Source organism: Marmota flaviventris, chromosome 9 (genome assembly GCF_047511675.1).
Source record: "Marmota flaviventris isolate mMarFla1 chromosome 9, mMarFla1.hap1, whole genome shotgun sequence".
Classification (NCBI taxonomy): domain Eukaryota; kingdom Metazoa; phylum Chordata; class Mammalia; order Rodentia; family Sciuridae; genus Marmota; species Marmota flaviventris.
The window spans coordinates 103,749,712-103,762,721 of record NC_092506.1 but is presented as its reverse complement, the minus strand read 5'-3'; the positions used below and the strand labels follow the sequence as shown (position 1 = coordinate 103,762,721).

General features: G+C 46.7%; 1 long non-coding RNA gene and 1 other non-coding gene across 2 annotated transcripts; one reads left to right on the top strand and one right to left on the bottom strand.

Annotated features, from left to right (window-relative positions):
• On the top strand, positions 1 to 106 carry LOC114089061 (U6 spliceosomal RNA). Its single transcript, XR_003582118.1, has one exon. It is a non-coding gene; the product is annotated as a U6 spliceosomal RNA (small nuclear RNA).
• A 6,778-nt stretch (positions 107 to 6,884) lies between these two features.
• Positions 6,885 to 12,587, bottom strand: LOC139706906 (uncharacterized). Its single transcript, XR_011708612.1, has 2 exons — positions 12,447 to 12,587; positions 6,885 to 8,973 (listed from the first exon to the last, which is right to left on the bottom strand). It is a non-coding gene; the product is annotated as an uncharacterized lncRNA (long non-coding RNA).
• Positions 12,588 to 13,010: the final 423 nt, after the last annotated feature.

Sequence of the window (13,010 nt, the reverse complement as noted above, 5' to 3'; positions counted from 1 at the left end):
GTGCTCACTTCGGCAGCACATATACTAAAATTGGGACAACACAGAGAAGATTTGCATGGCCCCTAAGCAAGAATGACACGAAATTCGTGAAGCATTCCATATTTTTCCCAATAACATTCCATTGCCCTAAGCAAATTTCATGCTTATCCAAAAGTTGAGGGGTGGGAACATGCACATAAAGGAATCTATGAGGTCACATGACAAAGTATGTTGATACATAGGGGTAAATGTGTGTGTAAGGAAATGTATCCCTTAATAAAATTAGCCATACTATGAAAAACATTTAAATATAAAAAGAGCTGGGGGGCTGGGATTGTGGCTCAGAGGTAGAGCACTCACCTAGTCCATCTACAAAAAAGATTCTCTCTCTCCTTAAAAAAAAAAAAAAAAAACAAAGAGCTGGGGAGGTAGCTCAGTGATAGAGTGTCCCAGGGTTCAGTTCCCAGTAGGGGGGAAGACCCTGTCTGAAAATAAATAATAAAAAGGACTAGGGATGTAGCATGGTGGTAAAATACTCCTGGGCTCAATCCCCATGATGAAAGAGAGAAATTAATTAACTGGTCAAATCTTTCTCACTGTTGTTCTTCCTATCTCAGTTTGTGGCTCCAGAAGTACTCAGAAATTAATATAGTGGTTTTTTTTTTAATTTTTATTGTTGGTTGTTCAAAACATTACATAGTTCTTGATATATCATATTTCACACTTTGATTCAAGTAGGTTATGAACTCCCATTTTTACCCCGTATACAGATTGCAGAATCACATCAGTTACACATCCATTGATTTACATATTGCCATACTAGTGTCTGTTGTATTCTGCTGCCTTTCCTATCTTCTACTATCCCCCCTCCCCTCCCCTCCCCTCCCCTCTTCTCTCTCTACTGTCATTAATATAGTGTTTTTAATAGTAGCTGAGGAACATTTTGTAATATTAATTCCTATTTATTTTAAAATTCATACCTATGTAGGTCTAAATGAAACAGGCATGTGTATTTAACTGTTTGACTCAAAGGAAGGATTTTGGGGAAGCTACTATTGATTTTAAGCATTGCTTTAAAAGATTATCAAGGGAAATTCTATGGTAATGGCACTGATGTGGTTAATAAAGATAAAGGTAGTCAGGCATGATAGCACACACCTGTAACCCCAGCTGCTTGGAAAGCTATGGGAAGACTGAGCAGGAAGATCACAAGTTTGAGTCCAGCCTTGGCAACTTAGCAAGACCCTGTCTCAAAATAAAATTTAAAAAGTGCTGGGGTTGGGCTGGGGATGTGGCTCAAGCTGTAGCGCACTTGCCTGGCATGCATGCGGCCGGGTTCGATCCTCAGCACCACGTACAAACAAAGATGTTGTGTCTGTCGAAAACTAAAAAATAAAAATTTTTTAAAAAAAGTGCTGGGGTAGAGTTCAATGGTATAACACTTGCCTAGAATACGTGAGTCCCTGAATTCAATCCCCAGAACTATAAATAAATAGTTAAGGTGAACAAGTCAGAATCCTAGCCAAATATCCAGAAGCATTTTTGGGGCCATGTGTCCTCTATAGCACATAGTTGAACTTGTCAGGAAACCCAGCCTAACTGTGCTGATACTGTTAACATTCTTTGGTTAATAAAAAGATTATAATGGAATGTTCAGGAACAGCTCAAAATGAAACATCTTGGAAAAAATCCATATCAAATTTGACTTTACAACTCTCTTGGATACATGATGGAATGCTGGCTACATGTTGCTAAAACAAGTAGATTTATTTAGACAAGAAACTAAAGCAGGCTAGATGTGGTGGTGCACACCTGTAATCCCAGCAGCTCAGGAGACTGAGACAGGAAGATCTTGAGTTCAAACTAGACTCAGCCTAAGCAACACAGTGAGACCCTGTCTCAAGATAAAAGGTTCAATTTCTGGTATCAAAAAAGAAAAGAAACTAAAGCAAGAAGAGTGAAGCAAGACAACAAGAGTGGCAAATAAGGAGCAAATAAATGGTCTCAAGTGGACAAAGAAATTACTCTTGAATGTGCATTACCTGCAGCTATTCAAAATGGGCTGTTGCTTATTGTAAATAATATTGACAAAAGTCTAACAAGCATCTGCCTCCGCTGAGGTAGGAGGATTGCTTGAAACCAGCCTGGAAACCCAGCAAGACCCCATTTCAAAACCAAACTATAGCCAGGTGTGGTAGCACACACCTATAATCCCAGAGACTCAAGAGGCTGAGTCAGGAGGATCACAAGTTTGTGGCCAGTCTCAGCAACTTAATGAGACCCTCAGCTACTTAGTGAGACTCTGTCTCAAAATAAAATGAAAAATAAAAAGGGTTGGGGATATAGCTCCGTGGTTAAGCACCCCTGGGTTAAATCCCCAGACCAAAAAAAAAAAAAAGAAAGAAAGAAAAAAGCATAACAAAAAAAAAAAAAACAACAACAACTAAGTTTGGTTATTTTACTTTTTTAAAATCAAGTGGCAATTGGAGCTGGGGTTGTGGCTCAGCGGTAGAGCACTCGCCTCTCACATGTGAGACCCTGGGTTTGATCCTCAGCACCACATAAAAATAAATAAACAAAATAAAGATATTGTGCCCATGTATAACTAAAAATTTTTTTAAATAGAAATATAAATTTATATATGATATTTCAAAAGCTTTGTAATGTTTTGAACAACTAATAATTAAAAAAAAATAAAAAAAAGAAATATAAATTTAAAAAAAATCAAGTGGCAATCAATATTGATTGCTCAGTTAGGGTAGCCATGTGGCAATGAATCCAGGGATGTGGCCCTGCCCCACCCACTGGACACTAGAACACCCTGGGAGGGCTACACACTGTCACCATTGGCCTGAAACTCCTGCTTCAGGGGCAGCAGTGCCTTGTCCAGCAGTTAGGGCAGGACTGCCTGAAGTGTGACAGGCACACAGTGGCAGAGACTGGAGGGCACGTGCCCCTGGGAGGGGTCCTGAGTAGACACGTTTTCAACTCATTTGGGTAAATACCAAAGGAATACAAGCGTTGTTGGAAGTGTAAGAAACTATCAAACTGTCACAGTGGCTGTATCTTTTTGTATTCCCGCTAGCCTTGCAAGAGTTCCTATGGAGCATGCCTGTAATCCCAGTGGCTAGGGAGGCTGAGGCAGGAGGATCACCAATTCAAACCCAGCCTCAGCAATTTAGCGAGGCCCTAAGCAACTCAGTGAGACCCTGTCTCGAAATAAAATATTTTAAAAAGGGCTAGGGGGTGCTAGGGTTGTGGCTCAGCAGTAGAGCGCTCGCCTAGTATGTACAAGGCACTGGGTTCAAGCCTCAGCACCACACAAGGATAAATAAATAAAATAAAGGTATTGTGTCCAATTACAACTGAAAAAAATATTTTTTAAAAGGGGGGGAGGGAGCTAGAGATGTCTCGATGTCGCTCAGTGGTTAAGTGCCCCTGGGTTCAATTCCAGTTCCAAAACAAAAAAGAGTTGCTTTCTGAGTGGTGATGGTACTTTGGATTCTGGACATTCTCATAGGTACATAGCTCACCACACATGCTAGGTGAGCGCTCTACCGCTGAGCCCCAGCCCTAGACCTAGCTCTAGTTTTTTAGTTGAAAAATATCTCCTGGCTTAGCACAGTGGTGCACACCTGTAACTCTGGAAGCTGAAGTGGGAGGATCTCAAGTTTTAAATCAACCTTGGAAATTTAGAGAGAACCCATCTAAAAATAAAAAAAATAAAAGGCAGGGGATATAGTTCAGTTGTAGATTGCTCCTGGATTTAGTCCCCAGTACTGATGAAAAAAAAATTTTTTTAACTTAAAAAGGCCTGGGGGACTGGGGTTGTGACTCAGTGATAGAGAACTCACTTAGCATGTGTGAGGCACTGGGTTTGATTCTCAGCACTGCATATAAATTAATTAATTAAATAAAGGTCCAGTGACAACTAAAAAATATTTAAAAGGCGGGGGGCTAGGAAGTAGGTTGGTCTCAGGAGAGCACTTGACTCACATTTGGGATGCCCCGAGTTTAATTCCCACAAATGCAAATAAAACAAAACAAAAAAACTTCCTGACAATCATCTCCAGTGCAGAGATTGTCCTTATTCTTTTGACAGCTGCATAGTACTCCATAGCTAGAACTGATGCAAGGATTATTTTTAGAAACCTCAGAGAAATGTTGTGTCCCACTTGAAGCTGGATGTGGGAAGGAGAGGCTGCCAGGAGGAACTCGGTCACATGAGGGTAACAAGGTTAAAAGAGAGCCACATCTTGTGTGTAGGAGACAGCCTCCCCAGACAGGATTGATCCTTTGGGATTTACAAGGGAAATGGAATCTTCGAAAGAAGACCTTTATTTCTGTTCCTCCTGGACTCTGAATTCTAATGCATTTAAACTGGCTTCTGATTGCGCTCTTGCTTAAAACCATTCATACACACTCTATTGCCGTTAATAATTCATCATTATTTCCCAGGGCTGTGGCAGAGGCCAGTAATCCCAGTGACTGGGGAGGCAGAGAAAGGTGAGTTCAAGGCCAGCCTCAGCAATTTGCCTATACCCTGTCTTAAATTTTTAAGAAATAAATAAAAAGGACTGGGGAGGCAGCTCAGTGGTAAAACAACCCTAGTTTCAATCCCCAGAACTGAAAAAAAAAAATTATGGTTTGTAAATCTGACTAACCTTTTTCCTCCCTTGTGGGTTTTGAATTAACTGCTAACAGTCCCCTGCACAGAGCAGGCTGTGCCACACTCTACTCAGCCCACCCCACACCTGTCCAGCTCCTTACCTATAATTCATCCCTTAAAATGAGGGTAGGTGGAGCCAGGCATGGTGGTGAATGCCTGTAATCCCAGGTACTCAGAAGGCTCAGGCAGCCTCCACAATTTAGCAAGACCCTGTCTCTAAGTTAAAAGGGCTAGAGATGCAGTTCAATGGTAAGTGCCCCTGGGTTCAATCCTAATCACCAAAAACCAAAAACCAAAATGATGCTAGATGTCAACTCTTCCAGGAGCTACACTCACAACTCCAAGTAACTGGGATTTTTGTTTTAATATTTTTTGTTTTAATATTGAGAATTGATGTTTTAATATTAAGGATTGAACCCAGGTGCATTTTAGTACTGGACTACATCCCTAGCCCTTTTGTTGTTGTTATTAATTTGGTACTAGGGACTGAACCCAGGAGTGCTTTACCCCAGTCCTTTTTGTTTTATTTGAGACAGGGTCTCACTAAGTTGCTGAGGGTCTTGCTAATTTGAGAGGCTGGTCTCAAACATGTGATCTTCCTGCCTCAGCCTCCCCAGTCTCTGGCATTACAGGAGTATACCGTTGAACCTGGCTCCAAGTAACTGTTCTATGTGCATACTTGCATCCTGGTTCTTGGTGCTTTGTAGTATAATATTATAGTACTTGCCTGTCCTCCTAATGAGAGTGCCTGTTTCTTAAACACATGGACCTTTCTAATATCATCCATCTTCAGTCCCTAGCTTACCTGACTTCTGTGCTAGTTTCCAAAGCACAACAGACACAGTAATTATGACAAAGAGAGAAGGAAATTCTATGGTGCAATCTCTCTTTACTCTCAAAGGTCTCTATCTACACATTACCTCCAAGAGCCCAGCTTTGCAATTCAATGGGCTCCCTATCTTTCCACCTATTCCATATCTGATGAGGGAACAATTCAAACTAGGGATGCCATTATAGAGGGGTAGAGAACTTTCATGCTGTTGGTGGAATTGTAAATTAGTGCAACCATTATGGAAATCAGTATGGAGGTTCCTCAAAAGACTAGGCATGGAATCACATATAACCCAGCTATCCCATTCTTCGGTATTTATCCTAAAGAATTCAAGTCATCACACTATACAGATATATGCGTACCCAGCCTACGTGTATGTCAGTGGATGAATGAATAAAGAAAATATGGTGTATATATACACAATGGAGTTTTATTCAGCTACAAAAGAGAATGAAATTATGTCATTGGCAGGTAAACGAATGGAACTTGAGACCATTATCAGTCAAGGGTTGTATGTTTTCTCTCATTGTGGAAGCTAGAGAGGAAAAGGGAAAGAAAGTTATGGGGGGTAGGGCACCTCCTGAAAATCAAAGGGAGACCAGTAGAGGAAAGGGGCCAAAGGGAGGGAGGAGGGGAGGAAGAAGGGAAACACCCGGAGAATTATACTGACCAAAGTGTCTTATTAGATCATGTGCATGTATGAACAATGACTCTCACTAAATACATCAATAAAATTTTTTAATTAAAAAAAAAAAAAAAACCTAGGGGCACCAGGGGGCGCTCCCAGGCCGGGAAGAAATGGAGAAACCATTGTAAACTTAAATCCCAATTTCATCACACCATGTGGTCATTGCTCAAGAACCTGCAATGGCTCTCTGTTGCCTAACTTCTTTTCTTCTTCTTCTTCTTGGCAGTGCTGCAGATTGAACACAAGGCCTTTCACATGCTAGGCAAATACTTTACACTGAGCTATGTCCCCAGCACTGCCTAACCTATTTTAAGATCCAAGCTCTTCCCCATGTCCTAACTCTGCCTCCTCTGCTGGAGCTTCCACACACATGCACCCTCTTTTCTGCTCAATACTGCATATAAATAACCAAACAGTCCCGGGAGCAGGCAGGACATTTTATTCAAGGGCCAATGAATGAATGGAGTAAAGGAGTTCATGCTATTTTAAAGGCACCTTCTCCCTGGCAGGACTGGGGTTTGGGTGTGTACTAGGCTGGGTGATGGGGGTGTGGCATGCATGCTGTCATTAGAGCTTTCACAAGGGAGATTTCCAGAGATCAGTATGCCACCTCACTGGATCATTGTAATGAATCCAAGGTCATCCATCCAGGGTGTCACCACAATGCCAGAACTATATGGAACTCACTTGGAGGTCCTCTCAGGAAGTGACAGCTCTGTGGTCACATGGATGACAGTTGAAGCATGTGGTTCTGGGAATCAGAGGAATCATTCTTTTTGTGTGTCTGTGCACAGGTGAGTACTGGGGGTTGAACCCAGGGCGCTTTGACCACTGAGCTACATCCCCAAGTCCTTTCTATTTTTTATTTTGAGACAGGGTCTCACTATGTGGCTCAGGGCCTTACTATATTGCTGAAGCTGGCCTTGAACTTGAGATTCTCCTGCCTAAGCCACCATGCCTGTGGGGCTTCAGTCTTTAAACCTCATAAGCAAGCAACATCTGTAAACAGAGGTGATAGGACAGCATGCTATCAGTAATTTGTGGATTCATGCTGGTGACAGCTATGTCCTGTCGCATTTCTAGTTCACCACTCTTCACTGAGCACCGACCGTCTGCACAATGGTGGTGTCAAGATGGGTAGAATTTTGGTGGAGCCTCCAAGTAAACATGATTAAAATAAAAGTAGAGGGTTTCAATTCAAAACAAGTCCCTGAGCCTCCTGCCATCTCCATCTTCTGAAGGCTGATGCCTCTCCGAAACTCCACCTGTACAGAAATTTCTGCAGTCATCACTGAAAGTGTCCCTCCCTTTCTGTGCTCCCATCCCTCTTTCTTTACTTGTACCATTTTCCCTGCCCAGAATGTCAAGCCCTCGCTCCTCCTCTCTCTGAACCTGACCTCTCATTGAAACTTCCACATTCCAAAGACTTTCCTAGTTAGTGGAGGGAGCCCAAAGTCTACATTAACACTCCCTTTCTGAATCCCTTTTGCACTTCCTGTTTATGCCACAGGATCCAGCTCTTCATCAAGCTATAAAAATTACAGACATAGTGCACGGGTTTGGAGCTAGATAAATCTTCCTTCAAATTTAAGTTCCTTGAGGTGATGAAAAAGTTCTGGGGCTGGGGTGTCACTCAGGGATAGAGCACATACTTAGTATGATGGAGGCCAGGGTTCCACCACCCCAGTACCAAAAAAAAAAAAAAAAATCTGAAACTAGATAGTAGAGATAGTTGCACAACACTGTGAATGTACTTAATACTACTGAATTGTACTCTTAAAGATGCTTAAAATTGTAAATTCTGTGTTATGTGCATTTTAAGTGCTATGATTGCACCTAGAGCTTTGTAGCTACACCCCAGCCTAACTATAACTTTTAAAATGTAATTCCATCACTCACTGCCTATGTAACTTTAGGTCATGTAACTCTCTCTCTTTCTTTTGTATTGGGGAGATTGAACCCAGTGGCACTTTATCTCTGAGCTACATCTTTCAACCCTTTTTATTTTTTATTGAGACAGGAGAGTGTCAGTAAGTCACTTAGGGCATTGCTAATTTTTTTTTTTTTTTTGAGAGAGAGAATTCCAATATTTATTTTTTAGTTTTCTTCGGCGGACACAACATGTTTGCTTACATGTGGTGCCGAGGATTGAACCCGGGCTGCACGCATGCCAGGCGAGCACGCCACCGCTTGAGCCACATCCCCAGTCCGGCATTGCTAAATTGTTAAGGCTGGCTTGGAACTTGTAATCCTCCTGCCTCAGCCTCCTGAGTCTCTGGGATTACAGACATTCACCACCATGATCAGCGAGGTACGTGTAACTCTTTGTGTTTCCCATTTCCTCATTTTTTGTTGTAAATAGCAAGATAAAGTACTGGTCATGAAAATGACCCTAAGGAACAGGTCTAAGCTGTAAAGCACGCTGCAAAGATGAGATAGGCCCTGAGATATGCATAGTTTCTTTCCTTGGGTCAGCGCACTGCTGTGTTCCCTCTGAAGAGTCCCAGTGAGTTTACTTACAGGAGACCCATTAAGTTGGTAGCAAAATCATCAGTTCTTTCATGCTGTTTTGAGACCATAGTTGATGGAGCAGTTTCCAATGTGACAGGCATGTGAAGGGATGGTGCCAGTGAGAGAGTACAGCCACGGTTGTGTCCAAATCCTGTGTCCTCTCCACTTTTCATATTCCCTAGAGGGCCCCAGCCACTGGGGTGCCAGGTCCAGGGAGAGAGCAGGCCAGAGCCTGGGCAGCTACAGTGGGGGCTTCCAGACCCCCCTCCTCCAATGCGATCTCCTGGCTTAAAGCTAAGGTCAAAAGAAATGCACAAGTATTCTTCAGAGAGGATAGGACCAGGGGACCCAGAATATGGCACTCCCAGGTTTCCCACAGCCTCCCCAACTGTACATCAGCTGGCCTTTTCTCAGGGACAACTCAAAGTCAAACTTAAACAGCCCTCTGGGGACATTCCTCTCCCTGCGTGGTGGTATTTTGGGGACCGGATGTGAACTTCCCAGAAGGGGAGAGGTGTAAACTCCCAGCATCCTGGCCCGCCCCCATCATTCCTCACTCTCCAAGTTTAGGTCGGGCACCGGGAAATAAGAGGGGATCTAGAGTTCAGAGGTCAGAGTACTGAGACCCAAGAAATCACTCCTGATAGGAGTGGGTCCCGCAGAGCCCTCAACTCTGCGCGGATGCTGAAATCCTGCCTGGAGACTCTGTCCTGGGATCACAGCCCACTGCCCATCCAGATAGTTCTCTCCCGGCCTCCCCCGCACCCACCCCACTTTGGAGAGGGGGTGACAGGACAGATTGAATCACCTCTGACGGCCGCACAGGGATGGGCCAAAGGACCGGATAAAGGGCTCCAGGAGGGCTCCCAGGCCGCCCCCCCAACCCCGCCAGGCACGGCGCGGCCCGAGGCTGCAGCCTGAGCATTTATGGTAATGTTTGGGTTGGTGCGAGGCCGGATGCCCCGCCCCCAGGCGCCGCCGGCTGGACCTCCGGAGTAGGGCTCCTGGGGGCGCAGAGGAGCCTATACCGGCGCCCTCCAGCCAGGGCTGGATCCCCGGGAGGAGGTCCTGGGTGCTGGGGGCTGCGGTCGAGCAGGTGGGCTGTCCTAGGCGGAGAAAGCCCTGGGATCTGAGGGGACATGCTGGCCAGCCTTGGTCTAAGGGTCCAGCAGATCAGGGGGCTGGGATGGGAGGGCTGGGACCGCTTCAAATGCCCGACCCACCCACTACTGTCTGGCTTAAGGGTTCCTAGTCCCCAGGAAGATGTTGCATCCACATCCTCTTTTTCCTGCCCCCACCCGGCAGTGAAGGGACTGAGAGGCCAGTAGCTCCCAGGGGAGTCCCCGGAATGCCGGGAGCCTGAGAACAGACCCTGCAGTCCCTGGGAAAGCCAGGCAGTGGGAATCCCACCATCAGCCCCTTCCCCAGGATGAACCACCGGATGTCGGATGTGGGAGACCCCAACTCCCCAACAGGGGCTTTGTGAGGGTGGAATTCGCCTCCCCACTGGTCTAAGCCCAAGCTCCAGCCTGGCCGGACCCCAGAGTTCAGTAGGCCAGCTGTGACGACGATGCCCCTCCCCCATCCTGTGCTCCCCTAGCCTGCTCCAACATAATCCTCGCCTTTGTGCCACTCCCCCGCTTCAGCCTCCCCCTTCTCTGGACCCCTACACAATGGGGCCTTTGCCGCCTCCAGGGTGGAGATGAACTCACGGTTTTTCCAAGTTTAAAAATAACCCCTCCCGTCCCCCCAGAAAGCCACCAGTGCTGCTGGGGTGCACCTCCATCCAGACTGCACCTCCTTCCTCCTGCCCTAGGTCAGGTGCGAAGGACATGAATGTCCGGAGGGAGCGGGGCGGCTTCCCCCCATTCAATCTCTTCCCCCACATCTTCCACCAGCCCACCCCCAGTATCCGGTTTGCAGGCCCAAAGATGTCTTAGGCAGCTACTGTCCCCCACCCTCCTCCCACCCTGTTTTTCACTCACAGCACAATCTCCTCTCAATCAGAAACCCCCCCCCCCCATAAAAAAAAATCTGGAAAGTTTCCTGCATCCCCTCCAAGACCCAGGCCAGTTTCTATCTTCTAGGGGGTTCCCCGACCTCCATTGTTGCCAAGATTGCTAGGCCACCCCTTCCGCCCCCATCTCCTTCTCATGGCAGCTGCAAATTCGTCTTTATCAGCTTCCTTCCTCAGCCCAGCCTGCCTTTGTCACATCCTTCTGGTTAAGGTTCCCGGACCAGAAGGTGTATTCATTCGGAAGCCACTGTGCCCACTAAGCAAAAGTTAGCTGGGAGAGAACTCTGGGGCCAATCTCCCCACAAGGTGCTGGTGGAGTGACTTTGTCTCTTTGCCTCCAACTCTACTCTTCCCCACTTTTCCTTATAATGGATGGAAAGTCCCACTTGCCCAGGAGGCTACCTCCCTCACCCAGCTTCAGTTTCTCCACCTTATTTATCAGACCTATACTAGAGAGGCACCCAAAGGCATTCTGCACGGAGAGAGCCCCCTCATCTCAGGAGCCTAGGTCTACCATGGAGGTGGAGAAAAGCTGCAGTCCTAGCCCCACTTCCTGGAGGGAAGTGAGGCAAAGAATTAGGACTCTACCCCACCCCCAGCCCCCAGCCAGGGAGACCTATTCTTCTACCCTTGACCTATCTACCCTTGACAAGGGTTTTTCCTTGAGTGCATGAGTCTCTGCTGGGGTGGAAGGCCCATCTCTGCCCCTTTCTCCTCCATCTCCTCCCCTGCCTTCTCCTCCATATCCCTGTGTGCTGAGTCTCAGTCCTGGAAGTTCTGTTGCTGCCAAAGCTGTATCCTCTGGCGTCTTAGAGGAGCCGGGAGTGATACCATCCACCTGCCCTGCACTCCTGACTTTGTTCCTGTCCTTCCTGTTTCCATTGGCCTCTGAATCCTCTCCAAAGTCCTGACCCCTCTTTGGTTTGTAATCCCAAAGTGACCCTCTTGTGGAACCATCCCTATGTTGTCTGTCCCTCGACCTCTCCCACTCACTCCCTAATGGACTTTTCCTAGGACATATGTTTGTTTGCTGGGGCCATGCAGGGGAGGAGATGTCACCCCTGGGCTCTAATCTCATTTCTCTTTCACTGCAGAGATGACTCTTCCAACCCCCCTAACACTCCCCTTCTGTCTCCTAAGGGCGGAAGAAGAATTCAGAACTGACTGTCCTTGGTGGTTAGCTGGCTGTGTTTTCAGGCTGCCAGAGAAGAGAATGATTAGTTAATGGTGTTAAGTGAAGGGGAGGGGGCAGGGAAGCCAGTCCATGCCCAGCTCCTGGCCTGCCAGGGCAAACAGCAACCTTCAGCTATTCCCACTCCCTGCCCTGCATACAAAAACCTTCATCTGTTCCCTTCTGCTCTGGGCCCTGGGCCAGAGTCCATACATTTAGTCTAGGGGTCAGGAGAGCCAGGGTCCTCCTCTTGCTCTCTCCTGCCCATGTTCCAGCCCCTGGCCTGGCAGGCTTGGCATGGCCTCTGGCTGGAGACTAATGGACAGGGAGGAGGGGTCAGCAAGGCTCTGAAAGACAAGGCTGATGTGGTTTGCCAGTCATCTCTGCGTCATCAAAACGCCACCCAGAGCATTCTCTCAAGTCACCTGGCCATCTCTGGCATTTGCTGCCTCACCCTGCTCCTCCCCCCCCCCCCAGCCAGCAGAAAGACTGCCTGGTGGGAGACAGACTTTCACCCCAGATCTAGGCCCCAATCTGACCATACCTGATGAAGAAGTCCCAAAATATATGGATCCTTACCAGAGGCCAGGGTACTGGAGTCTTAGGAGGCCAGAAGACTCAGGTAGAAGTCTCAGTTTGGGGAAAAGGGTAGCTGTTGGGCTCCCCTCACCATGCTGAATGACTGACCCAGCTCAGGCAGGGCTTTCTGCAACCAGATCTGATCCCTCCTGCATGTGCTCCTCCTCCAGCTGCTGAACCAAGTCAGTAGGGTGCGGGGGGGGGGGGGGGAGTTGGGGGTCAGTAAAGCACTGCTGCAGGGGTCCTTTCAACCATCAGGAAAAGCAAGAGATTTCTAGGGGTCAAACTGGAGACTGTATTTTTTTTTCCAAGTGCTGGGGATTGAACCAAGGACCTTGTGCATGCAAGACAAGCACTCTACCAACTGAGCTACATCCCCAGCTCCCTCATTCCTTTTCTTCTTCTTTTTTTTAGTTGTTGATGGACCTTTATTGTATTCATTTATTTATATGCAATGCTGAGAATCGAACCCAGTGCCTCGCACATGCGATGCAAGTGCTCTACCACTGAGCCACAACCCCCAGCCCCAGCCCCAGCCCTTTTCATTCTTTAATCAGAGTCGTG